The sequence below is a fragment of the Aotus nancymaae genome, unplaced genomic scaffold, assembly GCF_030222135.1.
Source record: "Aotus nancymaae isolate 86718 unplaced genomic scaffold, 86718_ANA_hifiasm-v0.15.2.pri h1tg000028l, whole genome shotgun sequence".
NCBI lineage: Eukaryota > Metazoa > Chordata > Mammalia > Primates > Aotidae > Aotus > Aotus nancymaae.
Window position 1 is genome coordinate 14,160,610 of NW_026988441.1, and position 26,637 is coordinate 14,187,246.

The window sequence follows — 26,637 nt, forward strand, 5'->3', positions numbered from 1 at the left end:
TGGGGAGACTGGGAAGGATAACATTAGGAGAAATGCCTAATGTAGGTGACAGGGGGATGGAGGCAGCAAACCACCATGGCATGTGTATACCTATGTAACAATCCTGCAAGATCTGCACATGAACCCCAGAACTTAAAGTATAATTTTAAAAAAATGAAAAAAAAAAGCAAAACAAAAAACGACAACAAAAAACAAAAAAAAAAAGAAAGTTTACATCGGAAGTTTTCAATCCAAGCAATAGTTAGAGAATACCAATTCAATCATTTCCTTTAAATAATCCTTTTTTTTTTTTTCAAAAGAATTTCCAGGTTTTTCCATTTTATGTGGTCAGAATCCTAAGATTTCTCTTTGTAAACAAATGGTCACAGTTTTAGATCAGAAAATAAGTGGTTTATTGGTAGAATTGACACAATTCATACAAATAGACACAGTGAGCACATTCTGCTTTACTGCTGTTACTGTTGGTACTACAGCACAGGCAACCTCCCAATACCTGTTGGCTTAAATCAATCATTTATTCTGATTTCTCCCAGCTTTGTAGTTTTAGTGGAAGGAAACAGGTAGATGATAGATCATGTGATTGGTGTCTTGATTTCAGAAAGATCTATAGTCAGAGATTTCAGAGATGCTTTACTCATGTCCAACTCAACACAAGGGTGGCTGAACTCCTGGAGGCTGGTTCTTTATTTCCTTCCCTGCCTCATCTCCAAATTAGTGCCTTGAATTTCCTGAAATCCTGAAATCATAATCAATGATTGGCTTCCACCAAAAAAAAAAAAAAAAAGGGCTTCCAAAGTCTCAAGAAAAAGGTTCAAGGCATCATAGGCCTTGGCTTTGAAAGGCAGGCAGTGTGACTTCTATATTGATCAAGGTGTCACAAAGAAAGCCCAAATTAAGGTAAGGGAATTCCACAAGCTGTGATTATTTTGACTTGTCATCATGATGGGGCCATCTTTGGAAATGAGTTCCACTTAGCCGCCACTGGCTAATATGCTTCCCACATCCCCAAAACACTTACCTTCTAAAGAACCCCAGAAAACAATACAATACAGGAACAGGCTCAGAGTGAAATTCAGTATTTTATTATCTAAATCCAGACCTGGTGTTCACGAGGTGAGTACAAACTATCAGGTGCACTTTTTCTCAACATTTTCACTAAAGAGATAAATTATTTACCCTATACAAATCAAGCACACAATACTGAAAGAGACATAGAAAAAATGTGTGCATTTTAAATTTGATACATTAACACTATTAAGGTGCCTTTCTGTACAGCCTCGGTACAATCCATACTTTCTGGCACTCTCTAATGAGTAGGCCAAAATATTCACATTTTATTCAGATGTAAGTGATGGATCTTTTCATATGCTTAGAAATCGTTGAAGATAATATTCTATGTTTTACAATACCTGTCTGTTTCATTTTTGTAAGAGGGCTTGGTTTCATTCTCTGCCACCATTACCCAAATCTGGCCTTCTCCAAAGAAAAAGTAGGACCTCAGCAATGAATGGCAGTCATAGTTCATGGAACTGAAATGTATGAATTCAATGAACATTGCCGAGCTCTAACCCTGTGAGAGGCTCTGTGCAAGGTGCAGGCATTCAAGTTCACTGACATGGTCCCTGGCCTTGATCTTCTAGGTTAGAGGGGAGGCTGAGCAAACAGGGACCTTGCAACACTGAGTGGTAGAGCCTCACTGGAGGAATAAGAGGAAACATTAGAAATAAAGTGAGCAACTGTCTCAAATAGCCACAAAAGGTAGTCTTCCAACAGAAGCTTGTTTACTGAGTTTACTTGTATAACTAGGAGTTTTCTCAGGGGATATTGTAGGTACTAGGACAGAGTGGAGAGAAGGCTAAAAGCTTATTTGGTGGCATGCTGTCATTCTGCTGCATTTGCCCTCTTGTATGTAATGATAAGTAGCCAACACTGTTACACCTTTGCCCACCAACTCCTGCCCACGTCTGTGAAGAGGATCCAAACGTGGAAAGATGTGTCCATGACCTCAGTGATTATCTGCATTGAAAGAGATGACCAGACTTCTCACTGTTGAGAAGTCCCTCTTTCTGCATGACCATGGGATTCTCAGAGCCTGTTAACAGAATAATTCCTCCTCACTCTTTCCCATACAGTCATTAAAAGTTCACTAAACCTCCCAGGGTTTGGTTCTTGCTTTAAGAGGGGAAAGAGGAAGTAGCCCAAAAGGGCCTGAGTCACTGTATGGGAAGCATTAAGACATCGAAGAGGAAAAACCTTCCTGTGACTCAAGGAGTGAGTGACAAAGTCCCTGGAACGTCTGAGAAATTAGGAATGGCATCCTTCTATAGCATGTAGTTGAGTCAGACACTTAACCAAAATCTTTACCCAAACTTGAATGACTCACTGCACTGAAATGTTAGGTAGCTGTTTACAGCCACACAGGTATCACTGGTGGCTTTGGGGAGAAACTGTAACCTTAGGATAATCTGGTGCAATTTCTTAATTCTTTCCATTGTTTGCAGAATGTTTTCTGTATATGAATGCTGTGCCTCACTCTGTGCAGGCTGCTGTAAAGGAACTTTAGAAAAAGATGATAAATTTCTGGCCAGGCACGGTGTCTCATGCCTGTAATTCCAGAACTTTGGGAGGCTGAGGCAGGCAGATCACTTGAGGTGAGGAGTGTGAGACCAGCCTGCCCAGCATGGCGAAGCTGTCTGTACTAATAATACAAAAATTAGCTGAGTGTGGTGGCATGCACCTGTAATTCCAGCTAATTGGGCCATTGAGACATGAGAATTGCTTGGGAATTGCTTGAACCCAGCAGGCACAGGTTGCAGTGAGCTGAGATCATGCCACTGCACTCCAACCTGGGCGACAGAGTGAGACTCTGTCTCAAAAAAATAAATAAATAACAAATTTCCCATATAAAAATTTCACTCCAAGCAATAGTTAGAGAATCGCTGGAGTTTAATGATTTCCCTTGAATGATCCTGATTGTTCTTGTTTCTAAATACTTGCAAGATTTTTCCAATTTATGTGGATGGAATTCTGGGATTTCTTTTTGGAAACATGTGATCATAGTTTTTAGATCAGAAAATATATAGTTCATTTTTGGAATAGACACAATTCATACACACAGACACAGTGATGAGACCTTGCTTTGCTGCCATTACATTTAGGCATTGCAGCACAGCAAACCTCACAACACACATTGGCTGAAAGCAACCATTTATTCTGATCTCTCTTAACTTTTCTGGTTTACTGGACTCATGTGGGTGGTAGATCATGTGGTGGGAGTCATGGTTTCCAAGGATCTGTAGGCTGGTATTCCAGGGGATGCTTCACTCGTGTCTTACTCAACACTAGGGCTGGGTGAACATCTGGGAGCTGGCTGGTTATCTCCTTCCCTGTCTCACCTTTCCATTCATGCCTTGATTTTCCAAAAATCATGAGAGTCTCATGGCTCTTGGACTTAATGAATGGTTATTACCTTCCACCAACCAAAGTTTTCCAAACGGCTCAAGGAGAAGGTGCAGGGCATTATAGCACCCTACTTTGAAAGGTAGACAGTGTCACTTCTAAGACATTACATTGATCAACGTGAGTGACACAGGCAGCCCATATCAAACGAAGAGTAATCCACAAGCTGTGGTTATTTTGACTTGTGGTCCTAAGGGGTCATCCTTGGAAACTATTTTCACTCAGTTCCAAACTTACATGTGTAAGTGTGTATATGGGCTTACACACTTCCCACATACCAAAAATATGAACCCTATAAGGAACCACTGAAGGCAATACAATTAAAAGAACAGGATCATTTTGAAGTCCAGCATCTTATCATTCAATTACTATCACATGTGCATGAGTTTACTACAAATTATCACATGCACTTTCTTTTAACATATGCACTAAAGGGATACATTATTTGCCCTATACAAATCAAACATACAAGACTGAAGTAGACATAGAAAGTGCAGTGTACGCACCTATTTTAGAAGGGCAAAAGATAATAAATGGCACCTTTTGCCTCGTTGCACTCCGGGAAGCAAGAGGGTCACCAGCATCTCTACTGGAACCACTTATGAAAATTCAGCCTGGATTCACACTCTTGTCCTATCTGCTCAAACCAGCATGATCTGTTCCAGAAATACTGCCTCAATATGTGCCCCCAGTGTTTTCATAAGTACTTAAAAATATACATTTCATTAAGTTAGAGTAAGATATGTCTCCCTTGAATGGATAACCAAGGCATCCACCCAATGAAAGAAACCATGTTAGCTCTTTGTACATAAATTTAAAAATTCAACAAAGTACAGAAAAGAAAATAGGCCACAGTCATGGGCCATATTCTGAGAAAACCAACAAGACCCTATTTTCATTTTATCTGGGAATGTCTTCGTGAAGCAATTGGCTTTATCTTCCATTTTTAGCTTCTTAGAGCGTTTACCAAGATGGCAGAATAACAGCCCTTTTTCCTCTACAGGATCTGTGATTATCTGCTTCATAGTACAAATGGAGAATCACTAAGGAGAAAGTAAACAACATATTCCCTAAAAGTCAGATTGAAGAGGGTTTCATCAAATAGCCTCTTTCTGCTGGGCTCATCTCAGGCATCATTTTGATCATCATCATCGTCTTTACTAACGTTCATTGTCACAGCATGTTCAACTCCAGCCTTACTCATGGATATGTTTCTATCTGTACCGCTTCTTTAACCTAACATCTAGATACCTGGAGGTGTCATTGCACAGTGAATTACACCCTTCATGCCTTTCTCTGTTGTTTCTTTCCAGTATGGGCTGAAATTCCCTCTCCAGTCACAGGAAATTCTCAGGTTCTGATTAGAAACACTCTCCTCCTTACACCATCCCTGTCACAGCCTTGGTCACTTCTCTATTTGATAATGGATTATAGACCCCATCACCAACATGGAAATAATTTCTTGGCAAATTAGGCAATTCTTGCTCTGAGTGGATAAAAACTGTCTTGAGGCCTGTGACCTCCTGAGCAAAACATGAGTTTGATTTCATATCTGCTTGCCCCTGGGTGACACCCATTTTATTTGAATAACCTATAGATTCTTACATGCTGGCCTTGCAACACGCACAGTGACTCCCCTTTCTTGACTGATACTCACCAGCTCATTTTAGTTCACATAGGCCATTTGTTACAACTTTTTTAATCTCAGATACTACTTTGCTCATGGTGGACAAAATGACATCTCAGATACAAAGAAATGACATAGAATTCAGGAGTCAATGTTCAACAAAGAAATTTTGAATTGCCTCTGAGGACCTACTCAACTTCTTTTTCATGCTCCTCCACCCAAATTCCTTAGCAAATACAGCATTGCTCAAAGCCTAGAAAGTCATTCCTGGACTCTAAAGCGTTCATTCTCAAAGGATTTTAGGCTTTTCGGTTTTTGTTGAAGCCTCCCACAGAATAAATCTACTCTGTGATAATACTGTCCTTGGTAACCAAGTCCCTCAAAGCTGTTTGCCCTGGGGCGCTGTCCGTGGTGCTGAGCATTGGTGCATTGAGCCCTGTATTTGCAAATGAGGGGCCAATGTGACAGAATAAGAGAGGAACGTTGTTTTGTTTTGTTTTGTTTCATTTTGTTTGGTATTGTATTTGATAGATCATAGTCAAAATCTCCATGATGAATGAAGCAGAAATTCAACTTGGATTTTCAAACCACAATTTCCTCAGTGACCTCTGTCAGCACTCCAGTTTAACATAGTATGGGAAGTCCTGGCCAGATCATCCAGCAAGAGAGAGAAAGAAAGGGCATCCGCATAGAGAGTGAGGTCAAACCATCCCTGTTTGCAGATATCATGATTCTATATATAGGAAACCCTATACTCTCCACCCAAAAGACCCTTAAGCTGGTAAACAACTTTAGCAAAGTTTCAGAATACCAAATCAATATGCAAAAATCACTAGAACTCTTATTTGCCAAAAACAGCAAAGCATGGGGCCAAGTCAGGAATGCAATTTTATTCACAATTGCCATAAAATGAATAAAATACCTAAAAATAAAGTTAACTAGGGAGGTAAAAGATCCCTACAATGAGAATGACAAAACACTGCTCAAAGAAACCAGAGATGACACGAAGCAATGGAAGAATATTCCATGCTCATGGATAAGAAAAGTCAATATCATTAAAACACCCATACTGCCCAAAGAAATTTACAGATGCAATGCTATTCCTATCAAACTAGGCATTTTCACAGAATTAGAAAAAAACTATTCTTGACAGAATGAAAGACATTCTTTACAGAATTAAAAAATATTTTAAAATTCATATGGAACAAAAAAAGGGCAAAATAACTGAGGCAATTCTAAGCAAACCCAACAAAGCTGTAAGCATCACATTACTCAGCTTCAAACTATACTACAAGGCTACAGTAACCAAAACAGCATGGTATTAACAGATACATAGACCAATGGAAAAGAATGGAGAGCCCAGAAAGGAGGCTGCACACCTATAACCATTTGATCTTCAACAAAGCCGACCAAACAAGCAATGGAAAAACAACACCCTACTCAAGAAATGATGCTAGGAGAACAGGATAGCCATATGCAGAATATTGAAACTGGACTCCTTCTTTACACCATATACAAAAATCAACTCAAGATAGATTGAAGTCTTCAATGTAAAACCCAAACTATAAAAACCCTGGAAGACAACCTAGGCAGTACCATGCAGGACATAGGCATGGGCAAAGATTTTGTAATGAAGATGTCAAAGGAAATCACAACAAAAGCAAAAATTGACAAATGGGATCTAATTAAAGTAAAGAGCTTCTGAACAGCAAAGGAAAGTATCAGCAGAGTAAGCAGCCTACAAAATAGAAGAAAATATTTTCAAAGTATTTATCTGAAGAAGATTTAATATCCAGCATCTATAAGAAATTTCAACAACTTTACAAGAAAGAAACAAGCCCATAAAACAGTGGGCAAAGGGCTTGGCACAGTGACTTATGCCTGTTATTCAGCACTTTGGGCAGCCAAGGCTGGTGGATCACTTGAACCCAGGAATTTGAGAACAGGCTGGGTAACATGGCAAAAACCCATCTTTACTAAAAATGGAAAAATTAGCCTACCATGGTGACATGCGCCTGCAGTCTGACCTATATAAAAGGCTGAGCTGGGAGGATCACCTTAGCCCAGGAGCCAGAGATTGCAGTGAGCCAAGGTGGTGCCACAGCACTCCAGCCTGAGTGTCAGAGTGAGACCTATCTTAAAACAACAGAAAAAGATGAGTAAAAGACAGGAACAGACACTTTTCAAAAGTAGACATACAGGTGGCCAGCAAACATATAAAAAAAGCTCAACATCACTGAACATTAGAGAAATGCAAATCAAAACCATAATGAGATACCATCTCACACCTGTCAGAAAGATTCTTATTAAAAAAACAAACAAACAAACAAACAGATGCTGGAAAGATTGTGGAGAAAAGGGAGCACTTACACATTGTTTGGTGACAGTGTAAATTAGTTCACCCATTGTGGAATGCAGTGTGGTGATTCCTCAAAGAGCTAACAACAGAACTACCATTGAACCTAGCAATCCCATCACTTGGTGTATACCCAGAAGAATAGAAATCATTCTGCCATAAAGACTTACGCACATGAATGTTAATTGCAATACTATGCATAATAGCAAAGACACAGAATGAACCCAAATGCCCAAAAAGGACAGATTGGACATAGAAAATGTGGTACATGTACACAATGGAATTCTATGCAGTCCTAAAAAATGAGATTATGTCTTTTGCAGGAACGTGGATGGAGCTGGAGTCAATTATTCTTAGCAAACTAATGCTGGAACAGAAAACCAAATACTGCATATTCTCATAAGTGTGAACTAAATGATGAAACTCATGGACACCAAGAAGGGAACAAGACACACTGGGGCCTACTTGAGGGTAGAGGGTAAAAGGTGGGATAGGAGCAGAAAAAATAACTATTCAGTACTCTGCATAGTACCCAGGTGAAGAAATCATGTGTACCACAAACCCCATGATGTGAGTTTATCTGCATATGTATCCCTGAACCTATAATAAATTAAAAAAAAAAACAAAAAACAAAAAAACAAATTTTACCTTTCTTCTAGAATCTGCAGGAGAAACAGTATCTCTGAAACTTTGATTTCCATGGACTCCAAGAGAAAGGAGAGGGTGTATTTAGAGCCCAGGTGTGTGACAGACAGATGAGAGTGGCCCTCACCTGGCCGAGCCAAGGGATCTAGTGTGGGGCACGTTCAGGAAAGAACCTTCTCTGCTTCTCTCCCCAGATCCGAGGATCAAGGTCAGTCCTCTCCCAGAACCTTAAAAGGCAAAGAGAAGAATTACCTTCTAGGGCTAACATCTCTCCCCAGATGCCCCAACTTTTTGTTTTTACCCATTGTACAAATTGAGAAAATGTACACCTTCTGGGTAGATTCTGCATAGTAGAGAAAAGGCCTGAGAGGCACAAAGTCTGGGATTTTCAATCACTACCCCTCACTCCATCATCCTTATGTATGCATTTCCCTGGTAACCCAACCACAGCCTAATACCTCCCAGACCTTAATTTCTGTGCATTACAGACACAGACCTGCAAACCGCTATGGTTGTGACTGAGTTTCCTCCTGACATCTGAGCCTTTCTCATGCTTCAAGGAAAGATTGCTTGGAGGAGCATGGAATCTGGAATGAAGCCAGAGGGCGGGGCTGAAAGGGATCATTTAAATGCTGCAACTCAGAGATTCACACAGAAGACCAGACAGAATTTCGAAGAGTCCCCCGGAAGACGGCAATGTCATCACTAACCGTGAGTTGAAAAGGCACAGCCTTCAATAATCTCAAGTCACATAAACGAAAAAAGAAACAGGAGAGCTGTTATGAGATGAAAATATGAGCATTCCTTCTGTGAATGCTTTACTGAGAGTTGTGGGTGTGTGGAAGAGCAAACCTGAGGCTATGGTATCTGAGATGCTTGTGGGGTGTGGGCTGTGGACCCTGGACCAGTGTAACCCTCTGTGAGCATGTGATGGTATCTGATGAGAGTGAACTCTGCTGAGATGATGTGACTTTAGGTGGGAGGTGGACGGCCAACCGGGATGTGCAGGTGTGTGTGTGAGTGTAAGGGGGTGAGCGCACTTTGTCTTCCTGTCTGTGATATGAGTGTGTGTGTGATCACTGCCAGACCATTGCATGAGCATCTTTATATGCATGGGGAGCAGGTGCGTGTGACTCAGTGAGTGGCATGGTTCTGTTTGTCTGTGTGTGTGTGTGCTGGGATGTGACTGGGTCTTGAACTGGGAACATGCATGTAGCCTTCTGTGCATGTGAAGGTTCTTCCCTACACAGCAGTACCTCTGATAAAGCAGGTGTGTGTCTTTTTATATGTGTCAATGTGGATCCCAGGTGGCTTAACTGGTGGGGATCTTGGGGATTGTGAGTTATCGAGGACTTGTTTTAGATCACTTATGAGAGTGGAATGTATGATCAGTAGATATCTCTTCCCAGTAAGAGTGAGGAAGAGGAATGCAGACTAGGGGGTGATGGTTCCTCAGGTGGGGTCTGCACAGAGTTATCTCTGGCTTTCGCCTTCGAGACTCGGCTTCCCTGTTCCCAACACAGCCTGTTCTTCCCATCTTGGGACAGGAGGGTGTGCAGATACTGATTTGCTAGGGAAGGACATTAGAGGCTGTGGTTTCAGAGACTGAATAACGCAAAATATCCACTGTAAGCTCTGTGTGAACTGAAACTAAATTTTTTCCTCCACCCATGAAGGAACAAGTTTAGTCTCAGTTCAGGCAGAGCTTACAGTGGATATTAATCAACAAAGCAGCTGGGTTCACTGGCTCATGGCTATAATCCCACCAATTTGGGAGGCAAAGATGGGAGGATAACTTGAGGCCAGAAGTTTGAGACCACTCTGGGCATCATAGTGAGATCCTTTCTTTAAAAAACTTTAAATATCAGAGTGGCAGAGTGACAGGCACCCTAACCCCAGCTACTCAAGAGGGAGCAGGTGTGTGAGGATCACCGGAGCCCAGGAGTTTGCGGTTTCAGTGAGCTATGATTGCACCACTGCGTGTCAGCCTGGGTGACAGAGCAAGACCCTATCTCAAAAATACAGAAAAATCATCAACCACTTGTAGTCGTCGTAGAAATCAATCATTCCCTCCAGTTATGTCCCTGACCCACAGGCTTCATTTGTGCAAGTCCTGGGGCTGTGCTCTCAGCAATGTGGCCCCTTCTGGGAAGGACGTCCATGGCCCTTGACGATTGTGATGCATGTGCATCCCACACACAGGGGTTTCCTGTTCTTTCATTATTTCCCTTTCTCTTTTAACAAGCATTGTTTTTTACTGGAGTGAATTTTTGAATTCTTACATCCTCAAGTCTTGTTTTCATTTTCTTGAAAATGAAAGCAGGTCAGTGTTTCAGGAGGACTCCCCTATTCTGTTAGGTCACTCCTAACAGGCCCTACACATGCCAAGGATTAGGGTAAAAGTTTTACATATATTAACTCCTCTATTATGAAGAACATCCTACAAAGTAGGAATTCCTGATAATCCGCCTTGTGCTGGGGAAAATGAAGCAAGGAGAGTTCAAGTAACAGATATAAGATGTACTGCTAGTAAGAGGCAGAATGAGGACCGGAATCCAGGCATCCTGGCTCCTGAACCCTTGCTCTTATGTATGGGTCCACCATATCTTCAGGAATATGAGGCCTTGACTGTGGAAAAGTGAAAGGGGGAGGCCTCAGAGTCTGCCCTTTGAACTAGAGTTCATGGGAATCTGTTACAGGAGGGGTGGCTGCACCTGACTGCACCTCTAATTCACTCTCAAATACCCTGGCAGGTGCCATACAAACATCCTGTGTCCTTGTCTATTTGTTCCTGCGTGATAATCACAGGGATACCGAAACTCTCTTTTCTGTGAGTACTCCACGGTCCAATGGAGGGAGTGGAGGAGAAGGGAGAATATTTGCTAAGGGTTTGATGTTATGTGTGAATGATGTGGAAATGTCTAGTTGGCAGGATGGAGGCTTCATGCAGGTGCAGGTCCTGGAGACCCTCCAGCACCCGACATGAGATCTGCAGCAGCTGCATGTGGGCCAGCCATGGGGCCTAGGGGAGGAGAACACTCAGTGGGTTGGGGCTGTGGCTTTATCAAAGGGCAAAGAACTTTCAGGGAATGAACAAATCATAGGCCCAGGTCAGTGACTGGGGCTCAATTTTCATCTGGAAATGAGGAGAACAGCATTTCTCTGTCTGGAGGCATGAGGAGCTGAAGCATCCCCACAGGGATCAGGCCTGCAGTATCATCAGGGAGACTTTTGCCCTGGGTAAAGGAGGGAAGGGATTTGTGTGTGTGTTGAGTGTGTGTTTGCGCAAGGGAGGGACCTGCCCAACCTGCTGTGTGCTTTGCCCTCAGTAATGACCCACAGCTGTAGGTGAATTTCTGTGCCCTTTGAGGATGGCAAATCATTTGAGCTGTGCATCTATGTGCATTATGATGAATACAAGGTGAGCACCCCAGGAACTTTCAGCATCCAGCCTCTGTGGGCTCCCAGAGCAGGAGGCAGCTCTCACTGACCTGGCCCCACCAGTCTCTTGGGGCCCATCTCCCGTAACTACTCCTGTTTCAAGTCCTCATCACAGAGCGCCCTCAGCTTGCACTGCCATCCTCAGCTCTTTCCCAAATCTAACCAAGGTCAAGGTCATCTCACCTGCCGTTTCTTCCAAAGTGGAAAATCTCCTCTGTCTTTTCCCATAGTGATCATTTCTACGTATGCTACTATTTAAATTTTCATTTAGCTGATTGTACACAATATACTTAAGAAAAAAGTCATTTTAATCATTCAAAAATTATGTCTTTGTCTCACTTTTTGACCCCAGTTCTACTCATAAGAGCAACATTATCAGAGCTCTGCTCTCCCTCAGAAAGAATCTTTTTATTTTACTTTATCTTATCTTATTTTTTGAGACAGAATCTCACTTTCCTATCCAGGTTGGAGTGCGGTGGCATGATCACAGCTCACTGTAACTGCCACCACCCAGATTCAAGCGATTCTCTTGCCTTAGCCTCCCGCTGCAGAAGCATGCCACAACTAAGTATTTTTAGTAGAGACAGGGTTTCATCATGTTGGCCAGGCCAGTCTTGAACTCTTGACATTGTTTCATTTGCCCACCTTGGCCTCCCAAAATACTGGGATGACAGGCATAAACCACTGTTCCCAGCCCTTCAGAGGAAATATTTTCCTATGGAAGCATATAGATATGTCTACGATTTTATTTGTTTTTAAGCAAATCCTGGTAAAAGTTGCTCTACACATTACGCTTTAGGAACTAAGTTGATTCGTTGTCAAAGAATGTATCTTGAAGATATCAATCCATGGTGCTGCTTCAGTTTGTAAAAACTGCATAATATTGCTTTGAAAAGTTTACCCAAAATTATTGAACTTGACCCCTTTTGGGGCATTAAAGTTGTCTTCAGTATTTTGCTCTCACAAATGATGTTGTGTTACGCTTTCTAATCAAACCTTTTGTGATTACCAACCTCCTTAGGCTTATATTGGTAGATAATTTTTAAAAAATGAAAAACTGGTTCAAAATGTGTGCATTTTAAATTTGATAAATTAGTACTGATAAGGAGACTTTCTCTATGGTCTCAATATAAAAAAAATATATCCATACTTTCTGGCCTTCTCTAGTGAGTAGGCCAAAAGATTCACATTTTATTCAGATTCAAGTGAGGGATCTTTCCCTATGCATAGAAGTTTTTGACGATGGCCAGGCACAGTGGCTCATGCCTGTAATCCCAGCACTTTGGGAGGATCACCTGAGGTTGGGAGTTTGAGACCAGCCTGATCAATGTGGAGAAACCTCATCTCTACTAAAAATACAAAATTAGATGGGCGTGGTGGCGCATACCTGTAATTCCGGCTACTCAGGAGGCTGAGGCAGGAGAATTGCTTGGACCTGGGAGGCAGAAGTTGCAGTGAGCCAAGATTATGCCATTGAACTCCAGCCTGAGCAACAAGAGTGAAACTCCTTCTCAAAAAAAAAAAAGTTGTTGAAGACAATATTATGTGTTTTATATCTGTCCTCCTTTAACTCTCTAAGAACACTGGGTTCCATTCTTTGCCACTATTACCTCAGATGTAAGTTTCTCCAAAGAGAAACTGCCATCAGTAGTGAAATGCAGTCACAGTTCATGTAACTGAAAGGTATGCATTCAATGAACATGGTCGAGCAGTTACCCTGCGACAGGCCCTGTGAGAGATGCAGGGTCTCAAGTTCCTGAGACACATTCCTTGATGATGGGGATCTTCCAGGTTAGAAGGGAGGCTGAGTGAACAGGGACTGTGTGACACAGAGTGTAGAACTTCATGACAGAAATGAGAGGAAACATTAGAAATAAAGTGAGCAACTGTCTTAAATGAGCACAGGTTCACTTGTATAACTAGGAGTTTTCTTGGGGAATATAATTGGTACTAAGGGAGAGTGGAGAGGAGGCTGAAAACTTGTTTGGTGGCAAACTGTCTTTCTGATGCATTTTTCCTCCTATAGGTAATGGTAAATGGCCAACGCATTTACAACTTTCTTCACCGAATCCCGTCACTATTTGTGAATATGGTGGAAGTGTGGGGAGACGTCTCCCTGACCAGAGTGCTTGTCTGCAATTGAGGAAGATAATCACACTCCTCATTGTTAAGAAATCCCTCTTTCTACATGACCATGGAATTCCCAGAGCCTGCTAACAAAATAATCCCTCCTCACCTCTTCCCCCTACACTTGGTCATTAAAACAGCACCAAACCTCACATGATTTTGTTCTTGCTTTAAGAGGGGGAAAGAGGAAGTGGTCATCCCCAAGAGGGACCAGGGAATTCTAAGGGAGATATCATGAAATGAAAGGCGATGAATCTTCTTGTGACAAAGGGAGTGAATGACAAGGTCCTTGGAATGTCTGAGAAGACATCAGGAACTTGCATGTATTTGACATCAGACAGTTTTAACCAAAATGTTTACTCAATCTCAGAGGACTGAGGGCACTGAAATGTTCGGTAGCTATTTACAGCCATGTAGATGTACCTGGTGGCTTTAGGCAGAAACTGTAACTTGAGGAAAATCACGTGGAATTTCTTAATCTTTTCCATTGTTCTCAGGATGTATAAACACTGTATACACACTGGGCCTGGCTTTGTGTGGGCTGCTGCGAAGGAAGTGAAGGAAAAGATGACAAGCTTTGCATGTGAAGTTTTCAATCCAAGAAATAATTAGAGAATCACTGGAGCCCAGTGATTTTCCTTAAAGAATCCCAATTATTCTTATTTGCAAATATCTAAAGATTTTTTCATTTTATGTGGGCAGAACCCAGGAGTTTCTGTTTAGAAATAAATAGTCACATGGAGAGGAAGGCAGCAAACCACATTGCCATGTATGTACCTATGCAACAATCCTGCATGTTCTTCACATGTACTCTAAAACCTAAAACGCAATTATATATATTTAAAAAAAGAAATAAATGATGATGGTTTTAGATCAGAGAACATGTAGATTATTATTGGAATAGACACAACTCATGCACATGAACACAGTGAGCAGACCCTGCTTTGCTGCTCTTCCAGTGATGAATTGCAGCATAGCAAATGTCCCAACACCTATCGGCTAAAAGCAATCATTTATTTTGATCTCTCCCAGCTTTACGAGTTTACTGAACTCATGTGAATGGTAGGCCATGTGATGGGAGTCACATTTTTCTGAGGGATCTTTTAGGCTGGGATTTCACAGGATGCTTTACTCATGTCCAACTTAGCACTAGGGCTGGGTGAACACCTGGAAACTGGCTGGTTATCTCCTTTACTACCTCACCTCCCCATTCATGCCTTTAATTTCCTCAAATCATGAGAGTCTCACGGTTCTTGGACTTAATGAATGTTGATTGGCTTTCACCAAAGAAAGCCTTCCAAAAGGCTCATGGAGAAGGTGCATGGCATCCTAGGACCTACCTTTGAATGGCAGACAATGTCACTTCTATGACGTTGCATTGATCAAGGTGAGACACACAGAAAGCCCTAATCAAAAGGAGAGACTCCACAAGCTGTGGTTATTGTGACTGCAGTCATGAGGCGACATCCTTGGCAACCAGTTCCATTCAGTGACAACTGGCTTATATACTTTCCACATACCAAAAACACTAACCCTGTAAGAAATCTCTGAAGGCAATTCAATTACAGGAACAGGCTCAGAGTGAAGTGCAGTAACTTATTTAATCAGGATGTGGTGTCTGTGAGGGGACTACAAACTATCACTTGCAATCTCCCTCATCATGTGCACCAAAGGGACACATTATCTGCTTTATACAAATCAAAAAGGGCTCAGAGAGGGAAAAGGCAGGAACACACTCATTTTAGAGGGTCAAAATGAAATAGACAGCGGTCACTAATCCACATCATTGCTGAAAATTTTCATTTTCTCTGGGAATGTTTCTCTGTAGCCCTTGTCCTCACCCTTCATTCTAAGCTTTTTGGAGTTCCTACCAAGATAGCAGAATGACAGCCCTTTTCCCACAAGAGCTGTGATTATCTGCTTCATAGCATGTATGGAGAATCCCTTAGGAGAAGAGAAACAACATATTACCTAAAAAACAATGAAGGCAGATTGAAGAGAGTCCCCCAAATAGCCTCTTTGTTTGCAAGGACCTTGTCAGGTATCATTTTGATCATTCTCATCTTTTCTCCCCATGTTCATTGCAACAGTTTCTGCAACTCCAACCTCACTCAAGGATATGCCTCTCTTGTTACCTCTCCTTTAACCTAACATCCAGATACCTTGAGGTGCCAATGCACAGTGAGTGACAGTCTTAATGCCTCTTTTCCTTGTTTCTTTCCAGTATGAAATGTAATTCCCTCCCCTCTCACTGGGAACTCTTGCGATCTGATTGGGTACACTCTCCTCCTTACACTTTCCCTGTCACAGGCTTGATCTCTTCTCTTTTTGATAATAAATCATAGACCCTGTCACCAGCATGTAATTCATTTTGGGGGGAATTGTTTAATTTGTACTCTGAATGAATGAAAACTATCCTGGAATCACTGGCTTCCGGAGCAGAAAATGACTTGGATTTCATATCGATTTGCCATTTGCCTGGTGCCCATTTTATAGGAATATCGGACAAAATTTTACATGCGGGCCCTGCTAGGCAAACACACGATGACTGCCCTTTCTTGAATGATACTCACCATCTCAGTGCACTTCCTATGGGCCATTTGTTACATTCATCTTTATCTCAGCTACTACTAGTGACATCTCAGATACAAAGAGATGACATAGAGTCCAGGGCCAATGTTCAACTAACAATTTTTGAATTTGCCTCTAAAACCTAATCAACATTTTTCTTCATCCCGCTCAATCCAAATTCATGATTTTCTCCCAGCAAATAGGACATTGCTCAAAAAGAAGAAACTCATTTCTAAATTCTAAAGCCTCCTCATCTCAAAGGTTTTTTGGTCTTTATAGTTATTGCTGAAACCCCCAAATTAAATATACTCTGTGATGTTGTCCTCAATGCCTAACTCCCTCAGTGCTGCTATTCCTCTGGGATGCCATCTGTGATGATACTAAACATTGGTGTATGTGGACCTCAATTTGCAAGTGAGGGGCCAAGAAGACAGAATAAAAGAGAATTTTTTAAAAATGTTCCCCAGTTTATTTATTTTTACCTTTTTAAACTTTTATTTCAAGTTTAAGTGAACGTGTGCAGGTTTGTTATATAGGTAAATCCCTTGTCATGAGTGTGTGCTGTATGGAGTCTTTCATCACCCAGGTATTAAGCAAAGTAACCCAAAGTTCTGCTGTTCTCCCTCTTCCCACCCTCCACTCTTAAATAGGGCCCAGTGTTTCTTGCTCCCTTTTTGCGTTTATGAGTTCTCATCATTTAGCTCCCACTTATAAGTGAGAACATGCAGTATTTTTTTCTGGTCCTGCATTAGTTTCCTAAGGATAATGGCCTCTAGCTCCACTATGTTCCCTCAAAAGACATGACCTTGTTTTTTTATGGTTGCATAATATTCCATAGTGTATATGTATCACATTTTCTGTATTCAGTCTGTCACTGATGGACATTTAGGTTGATTCCATGTCTTTGGTATTGTGAAGAGTGCTGCAATGAATACTCATGTGCATGTGTCTTTACCATATAATAATTTATATTCTAACATTTTTACATATTTTTGTTTCAATTTTTTTAGTACTGATGGGTTTTGGCTACATGGATGCATTTTTTGGTGGTGATTTTTGAGACTTTGGTGCACCCATCACCCGAGCAGTGTACACTGTACCCAATATGTTGCCTTTTATCCCTCACCCCTCTCACCCTTCCCTTGAGTCCCCAAAGTTTATTATATTATTTTAATACCTCTGCATCTTCATGGTTTAGCTCCCACTTACGAACGAGTACATACAGTATTAGGTTTTCCATTCCTGAGTTGCTTCACTTAGAATAGTGACCTCCAGTTGCAGCCAAGTTGCTGCAGTGGCCATTAATTCATTCTGCTTTTTGGCCGAGTAGTATTCCATGGTGCATATTTACCACAGTTTCTTTCCAATCATCAGTCGATGGGCATTTCAGTAGGCTCCATATTTTTGTAATTGTGCATTGTGCCACTGTAAACGTGTGTGCATGTGTCTTTTTCATATAATACCTTCTTTTCCTTTGGGTAGATTCTCAGTAGTGGAATTGCTGGTTTGAAAGATAGTTCTTCTTTCAGTTCTTGAAGGAATCTCCATATTGTTTTCCATACCGGTTGTAATAGTTTACATTCCACCAGCAGTGTAAAAGCATTTCATTTTCACCACATGTATTCACACCAACATATATTCTTTTTAGATGTTTTATTTATGAGCATTCTTGCAGGAGTATGTTGGCACCTCATTGTGGTTTTAATTTGCATTTCCCTGATGATTAGTCATGTTGAAATTTTTTTCAAATGTTTATTAGATGTTTGTATATCTTTTTTCCTCTGTACTAAAATCTTATTTTTATTTTTTTTTTGAACTTGTTAATTCAGTTTAATTTTTCCCCATGAGTTATTGGGGTACAGGTGGTATTTGGTTACATGAGTAAGTTCTTTATTGGTGATTTGTAAGATTTTGGTGCACCCATCACCTGATCAGTATACACTGCATTATATTTTTAGTCCGTTACCTTTCACTGCCCTCCAACTCTTCCCCTCAAGTACCCAAGGTCTATCATATTATTATTATGCTTTTGTGTCATCATACCTTAGCTTCCACTATCAGTGAGAACATATGATGTTTAGTTTCCTATTCCTGAGTTACTTTACTTAATAGTATCCATTCTTATCCAGGTCACTGCAAATTCTCATAATTCATTCCTTTTTGTGGCTGCATAGTATTCCACTGTGTGGAGATGTGTGTGTGTGTGTGTGTGTGTGTGTATGTATGTGTGTGTGTGTGTGTGTGTATATATATATATGTATATATATATAGTTTTTTTAATCCAACCGTTGATTGATGGGCATTTGGGTTGATTCCACAATTTTGATATTGTGAATTGTGCCACTATAAACGTGTGTGCAAGTATTCTTTTCAAATATTGACTTCTTTTCCTCTGGGTAGATACCCCAGTAGTAGGATTGCTAGATAAACTTGTAGTTTTACTTTTAGTTCTTTAAGGAATCTTCACACTTTTTTCCATAGTAGCTATACTAGTTTACATTCCCAACAGCAGTATAGAAGTCTTTTCTGATCACCGCATCCGTGCCAACATCTGCTTTTCTGATTTTTTAAAATTGTGGCCGTTCTTGAAAGACAGGCATTATTGATTTTCATTTCCTGAATCATTAGTAATGTTGAGCATTTTTAAATGTGTTTGTTGGCCATTTTTATATCTTCTTTTGAGAATTGTCTATTCATGTCCTTAGTCTACTTTTTGATGGGATTGTTTTTCTTTTGCTGATTTGTTTGAGTTCCTTGTAGATTCTGGATGTTAGTCTTTTGGCAGATGCATAGTTTGTGAATATTTTTTTCTTACTCTGTAAGTGGTCTGTTTACTCTGCTAATTTCTTTTACTGTACAGAAGATTTTTAGTTTAGTTAGGTCTCATTTGTTTATTTTTGTTGCATTTGCTGTTGGGTTCTTAGTCATGAATTCTTTGCCTAAGCCAATGTCTAGAAGACTTTTTCCAATGTTATCTTGTTGAATTTTAATGGCGTCACATCTTAGATTTAAGTCTTTGATCCACCTTGAGTTGATTTTTGTATAAGATGACAGATGAGAATCCAGTTTCATTCTTCTACATGTGGCTTGTCCGTGTTCCCTGCACCATTTACTAAGTATGGTTTTCTTCCCCCACTGATATGCTTTCCGTCTGTCCCTCCCAAATCTCACATCGAATTGCAATCCTCAGTGTTGGAGGAGGGACCCGGAGGGAGGTGATCTGAACATGGGGGTGGATTTTCCCCTTGAGTTTCTCATGATAGTGAGTCAGTCCTCATGAGATCTGGGTGTTTAAAGTGTAGCACCCCCCACTTCACTCTCTCTTCCTCCTGCTCCAGCCGTGTAAGACATGCCAGCTTTTCCTTCACCTTCTACCATGCTTGTAAGTTTCCTGAGGCCTCTTCAGCCATGCTTCCTGTACAGCCTGTGGAATCATGAACCAATTAAACATCTTTTCTTTGGGAAATGCCTTAAAGGCATTTGTTGACCTTCACAGCAGGCCCTCCCATCATAGGCCAAAAGACCTAGGAGAAAAAAATGTTTCTATGGGCTGAGCCCAGGGCCTTGCTGTCCTGCACAGTCTTGGGACGCTGCTCCCAGCTGCTGCAGCTCCAGCCATGGCTAAAAGGGCCCCAGATATGTCTCAGGTTGCTACTCCAGAGAGTACAGGCCATAAGCCTTGAAAACTTCCATGTTATGTTAAGCCTGTAGAGTTTAAATTAGATGAAAAATTAATAAAATTAATGCAGGCAAGAGAAGCAGAAATTAAATTTTTCTTTTATAAGCAAAATTCTCTGAGTCCTTCCCCCTCCTGTGGGATTGTATCCTGCTTTGCAAGTTTTATAAGTTTATAAATTCTTGTATTCTTGTTCTCTACAGCTGATAACTGTAAGTTTTTGTAACACAGAGAAGGGCATAAAAAATGCCCAAGCAGCCAGGACTCTGGCCTTCCAGGCACTGTAGCAGAAGGCAATAGATAAGATCCGAGCTAGAATCCTTGAGCTCTACCGATAGCGAACATCTGGGTTGCACAGCAACGGTTATATGTAAGCCTAAGTTAGGTGCCTATCATTGCTTAATGAATTGCCTTTGTTCTACACCTGCAAACTTGTTCTAGTGCCACTGTGTCCTTCATGTATAAAAAGTCAAGCCCTGGGCAGTAAGATCGAGCGAGGAGCCCAAGAGCGAGCGCGCAGCCCGAAGCTCTAGCCGCCTCCGCCGCGAGACCCCACCTCGGCCGCCGCCGCCTGCGCCGCGAGATCCGCCCCGGGCCGCCGCGACCACCAGCCGCGCTAACCGCCGACCAACGACCACCGAGGCGCCGGAGGAGAGCGGAGGAGGAGGCGTGAGCGAGGCGGGCGAGGCCACCACCACCCTCCCGCAGGCTCCGGCGGAGGCGGCCGCCGCGGCTCCCCAGGACCCCGCGCCCAAGAGCCCCGGCGGGCCCCGGTGCTCCCCAGGCCGCGGCCACGGCGCCGGCCGCCCTGGTCGCAGGAAACCCCGGTGGGGATGCGGCCCCCGCAGCCACGGGCACCGCGGCCGCCGGCAGCGAAGACGCGGAGAAAAAAGTTCTGGCCACCGAAGTCCTTGGCACTGTCAAATGGTTCAACGTCAGAAATGGATATGGATTTATACATCGAAATGACACCACAGAAGATGTATTTGTACATCAGACTGCCATCAAGAAGAATAACCCACGGCAATATCTGCGCAGTGTAGGAGATGGAGAAACGGTAGAGTTTGATGTGGTTGAAGGAGAGAAGGGTGCGGAAGCAGCCAATGTGACCGGCCCCGATGGAGTTCCCGTGGAAGGGAGTCGTTACGCTGCTGATCGGCGCCGTTACACACGTGGCTACTATGGAAGCGCCGTGGCCCTCCCCGGAATTACGCTGGGGAGGAGGAGGAGGAAGGGAGCTGCAGCAGTGAAGGATTTGACCCCCCTGCCGCTGATAGGCAGTTCTCGGGGGCCCGGAATCAGCTGCGCCGACCCCAGTATCGCCCTCAGTACCGACAGCGGCGGTTCCCGCCTTACCACGTGGGACAGACTTTGACCGTCGCTCACGGGTCTTACCCCATCCCAACAGAATACAGGCTGGTGAGATTGGAGAGATGAAGGATGGCGTCCCAGAGGGAGCACAACTTCAGGGACGGGTTCATCGAAATCCAACTTACCGCCCAAGGTACCGTAGCAGGGGACCTCCTCGCCCGCGACCTGCCCCAGCAGTTGGAGAGGCTGAAGATAAAGAGAATCAGCAAGCCTCCAGTGAGCCAAACCAGCCGTCTTTTCGCCGTGGATACCGGCGTCCCTACAATTACCGGCATCGCCCACGTCCTCCTAACGCTCCTTCACAAGATGGCATAGGCCAAGGCAGGTGGCGCACCAACTGAGAACCCTTCTCCAGCCACCGAGCAGAGCAGTGCTGAGTAACACCAGGCTCCCCATGCACCTTCACCATCGGCAGGGTGACCTAAAGAATTAATGACGATTCAGAAATAAAGGAAAAAGCAGGCCACAACCTTACCAACACCAAAGAAACATCTAAGCAATAAAGTGGAAGACTAACCAAGATTTGGACATTGCAATGTTTACTGTTATTCTTTTTTTTTTTTTTTTTTTGAGACGGAGTTTCGCTCGTTACCCAGGCTGGAGTGCAATGGCGCGATCTCGGCTCACCGCAACCTCCGCCTCCTGGGTTCAGGCAATTCTCCTGCCTCAGCCTCCTGAGTAGCTGGGATTACAGGCACGGGCCACCATGCCCAGCTAATTTTTTGTATTAGTAGAGACGGGGTTTCACCATGTTGACCAGGATGGTCTGGATCTCTTGACCTCGTGATCCACCCGCCTCGGCCTCCCAAAGTGCTGGGATTACAGGCTTGAGCCACCGCGCCCGGCTACTGTTATTCTTTAAGAAACAATTGCAGAAAGAAAACGTCAACGGATTTTTCCGGCAAGCTGAGAACCTGTGAATTCCTGCACAGAAGACAAGAGAGCAACCTCCCCAGCTTCAGCAACCACTAGGTTTATATTTTTTTTTCCTGGTTTTTACTGTTTTGGTAATATAAATTGAAACAAGAAATATTAATACCACATGGGGAGAACCCCAACCAAAGAAATCTGAAATACATAGTAAATGCTTTTTTTTTCGTTTTTGTTCACTTTGGATGCTGGTGCTAAACCTCCAAGTGTCATGATTTTAAAAGAAATTTTATGTCCTCTTTATTTCTAGGATGAGGGAAGGATAATATTTTTGCTGTCTTATGTGACTCTCTTTGAAAATGTGCAGTAAGAAATTCCTCAAAAATAAAATTTTTACCCTTCAAAGGAAAAAAAAAAAAAAAGTCAAGCCCTGTCTTTGTTAAGGGCTCAGCCATTTTGTTTCCGAGGTGGGCCAGTGTACACCTAAAATAAACTCCTTCTGCGACCTCAGTGGTCTCTCCAGTCTCTGAAATTCTGCAACAAGTTAAAACCTGGGAGCCTCTGTGTAGATTTCAGAGGATGTATGGAGATTCCTGAATGTCCAGGCACAAATCTGCTGCAGGGTCAGAGCCTCCATGGAGATCCTCTACCAGGGAAGTACATAGGGGTAATGTGGGGTTGGAAGCCCCACACAAAGTCCCCACTGGGGCAATGCCTACTGGAACTGTAAGAAGAGGGCCACCATCCTCTAGGCCCCAGAATTGTAGATCCACTGACAGCTTGCACCTTGTGCCGGAAAAAGCTTCAGGCACTCAACACTAGCCTGTGAAAGCACTCATGGGGTCTGTACCCTGCAGAGCCACATGGGCAGATCTGCCCAAGGCCTTGGGAGGCCACCCCTTGCATCAGTGTTGCCTGGATGGGAGACATGGAGTCAAAGACGATTATTTTGGAACTTTAAGATTTAATGACTGCCCTGCTGGGTTTCAGGCTTGCCATTTTTTTTTTTTTTTTGGCAGATTTTTTTTCTTTTGGAAAGGGAGTATTTACCCATTGCTTATACCTCCATTGTATCTTGGAAGTAATTAACCTGTTTTTGTTTTTGTTTGTGTTGTCTTTGATTTTTGAGACAAGCTCTGACTCTGTGGCCCATGCTGGAATGAAGTGGTGTGATCATGACTGTCTGCAACCTCAGAATCCTTTGGGATTACAGGCATGTGCCTTAAAAAAAACCCATTTTATTAACACTGAGGGCAGCCTCTAGGAGTTAGGATATGACATTAACCAATTACTAGTGGCTACTCCTTACTGAAATGACTACATGAAAGCAAGCATGCATGGAAGAAAATAAGGAAAACACATCTCTCATGATTTTTATCATATAGGCTTGTTTACAAACCCAGTAGGTGGAATGCAGTCAATGACCTGCTGACATGGGGGTACAAAAGGTCACCCCCTTACCTGAAAGAGCAACTCTGCAGTGCAGTTTACACTCCAGTGCTTCTCCCTGGAATTAGACTAAGCTATATCTAGCTATACCAATTCTGCTCCAACTAAGCAGTCACTTTCCAACCCTTGACAATCCCTAATCTGTTTTTCTATCTGTTTGATTTGCATATTCTGGACATTTTATATGAATGAGATTATACAATATGTGTTTTTGTGTCTGGCTTCTTTCCAGTTAAAACATCAAACACGCCCGGGTGTGGTGGCTCATGCATGTAATCCCAGCACTTTGGGAGGCCGAGGTGGGCAGATCACCTGAGGCCAGGAGTTTGAGACCGGCCTGACCAATATGGTGAAAACCTGTCTCTACTAAAAATACAAAAATTAGCCAGGCGTGGTGGTGGGCACTTGTAGTCCCAGCTACTTGGGAGGCTGAGACAAAGAACTGCTTGAACCTGGGAGGCTGACATTGCAGCAAGCTGAGATCATGCCACTGCAATCCAGCGTGGGCAACAGAGGAAGACTTTGTCTTAAAAAACAAACAAAACATTAAACACATAATGTTTTTAAGGTTCATTTATATTTTAGCATGTATCAGTATTTTTTGTAGCTGAATAATATTTCATTTTGTGAAGACATCACAATTTGTTTGTCCATTCAGCAGTTGATGGAGAATTGGGTGGTTTCTACTCTTTGTTATTTATAGTGCTTTTATGAACATTTATTTACAAGTTTTTGTTTGAACCCCTGAACCACAAAACTATATTCCACAGAAGTGATACCATTTTACATTTCTGTCACCAGTGTACAACAGTTCTAAAAATCTGCTGCATCCTAACACTTGTTTTTTTATTTTTAAAATTATAACCATCCTAGTGGGTGTGAAGTAGTAGCTAATGGTTTTTTGTGTGCATTTTTAAAATTAATTCTTTAATTTTTTGTTTCCATAGGTTTTTGGAGAACAGGTGATATTTGGTTACATGAGTAAGTTTTTAGTGGTGGTTTGTGAGATTTTGAGCAGTATACACTGAAACCAATTCGTAGTCTTTTATCCTTCACCTTCTTCCCACTCTTTCTCCTTGAGTCCCCAGCATCCACTGTATTATTCTTATGCCTTTGCATTATCATAGCTTAGTTCCCACTTATGAGTGAGAACATACAATGTTTGATTTTCCATTCCTGGGATACTTTACATAGAATAATAGTAATATATATATATATATATACACACACATATGTATGTATCAGTTTCTTTATGCATTCATTGATTGATGGGCATGTTGACTGGTTCCACATTTTTGCAATTGTGAATTGTGCTGCTATAAACATGTGTGTTGTGCAAGTATCGTTTCTGTATAATGACTTCTTTTCCTCTGGGTAGATAACCAGTTGTAGGATTGCTGGATCAAATGATCGTTCTGTTTTTCGTTCCTGAAGGTCTTCACATTGTTTTCCATAGTGATTTTACTAGTTTACACTTCCACCAGCAGTGTTGAAGTGTTCCCTTTTCACTGCATCCGTGCCAACAACTTTATTTTTTGATTTTTTGTTTATGGACATTTTTGCAGGAGTAACATGGTGTCGCATGATGGTTTTGATTTGCATTTCCCTGATCATTAGTGGTCTTGAGCAATTTTTCATATGTTTGTTGGTCATTTGTATATCTTCTTTTGAAAATTGTCTGTTCATGTCCTTAGCCCACATTTTGATGAGATTTTTGTTTTTTGCTTGCTAATTTGTTTGAGTTCCTTGTAAATTCTGAATTATTAGTTCATTGTTAGATATACAGATTGTGAAGATTTCTGTAGGTTGTCTGTTCTGCTGACTGTTGTGTCTTCCATGCAAAACTCTTTAGTTCAATTAAACCCCACCTAATTATTTTTGTTTTTGTTACATTTGCTTTTGGGTTCTTGGTAATGAAATCTTTCTGTGCAGACTAGCCAGGCAGGGAGGCAAGAAAACTTTGCTTGCTTTCTTAGCTGGGAGGCTGTTATCCTGGAGCAAGTTCTCAGCCCTTGACACCCGCTGCCTAAAAAGAAACTTGGTGCTCTTGGGGTTGGCATGATGGGAACAAGACTGGCCTTTTGGGTTGCATGGGAGCTGAATGAGGCCTGAAACTCTGTGCTTTCCCCAACTTTTCTGGCAACCTGTATGATACCACAGAGGCAGCCATAATCCTACTGGGAATGTAACTCCATTGACCTGGAAACCACACCCTGAACCCCCACAGCAAGCACCATCCAAGGAGTCCAAGGAATGCCTGTGCTCAGACATGCCTAACTCTGTCCCCATCTGATGGTCCAGCATGGTAGCTGAAGACAGATACTATGGTTTTGATTTGCATTTCCTTCATGACTAATGACATTAAATATCTTCTCATGTGCTTGATGGCCATCTATATATCTTTTTGGAGAAATGTCGCTTGCTTCTTTTAAGATTAGGTTACTTGTCTTTTTGTTGTTTAGTTGTGAAAGTTCTTAATATACTCTGGATACCAGACACTTACCAAGTACATGGATTGCCAATATATTTTTTCCATTCTGCAGGTTATCTTTTCACTCTCTTTATAGTGTTTTTGATACAAAAAGTTTTTAATTTTGATAAGACCAAATTTATTATTTTTTCTTTATTGCTTGTGCTTTTGGTATCATATCAAAGAAACCATTGCCAAATCCAAGTCTATGAGGATTCATTTTTATATTTATTCTAAGTATTTGGCAGTTTTATCTTTTACATTTGGGTTATTGATTCATTTTGAGTTAATTTTTATATACGATATAAGATGAAGAGTCTAGCTTCATTTTTTTAAATGTGGATATTCAGGACAACAAACTTTCATGACAGATTTACCTGTATAATAAGACTGCACATCCTGCACATGTACCACTGAACTTAAAACTGAAAAGTTAAAACGAACAAAAGCAAAAAAAACCCACTAAAACCAAAGTCGATTTATCCAAGAGACAATTTCTTCCCAAATTGAACGGTCTTGGCTTCCATGTTGAACTCAATTTACAGTAGATGATTAGGTTTATTTCTGGGCTCTTA

The 26,637-nt window shown here is 41.8% G+C and overlaps 1 protein-coding gene and 2 pseudogenes across 2 annotated transcripts in view; all 3 read left to right on the forward strand.

Moving 5' to 3' along the window:
- LOC105723400 (galectin-4-like) overlaps positions 1-26,637 on the forward strand; it is a 135,497-nt gene that overhangs the window by 39,708 nt on the left and 69,152 nt on the right. The window lies entirely within an intron of this gene.
- LOC135276817 (galactoside-binding soluble lectin 13-like) lies at positions 10,166-13,722 on the forward strand (annotated as a pseudogene).
- On the forward strand, positions 14,008-21,840 carry LOC105723379 (Y-box-binding protein 3-like; annotated as a pseudogene).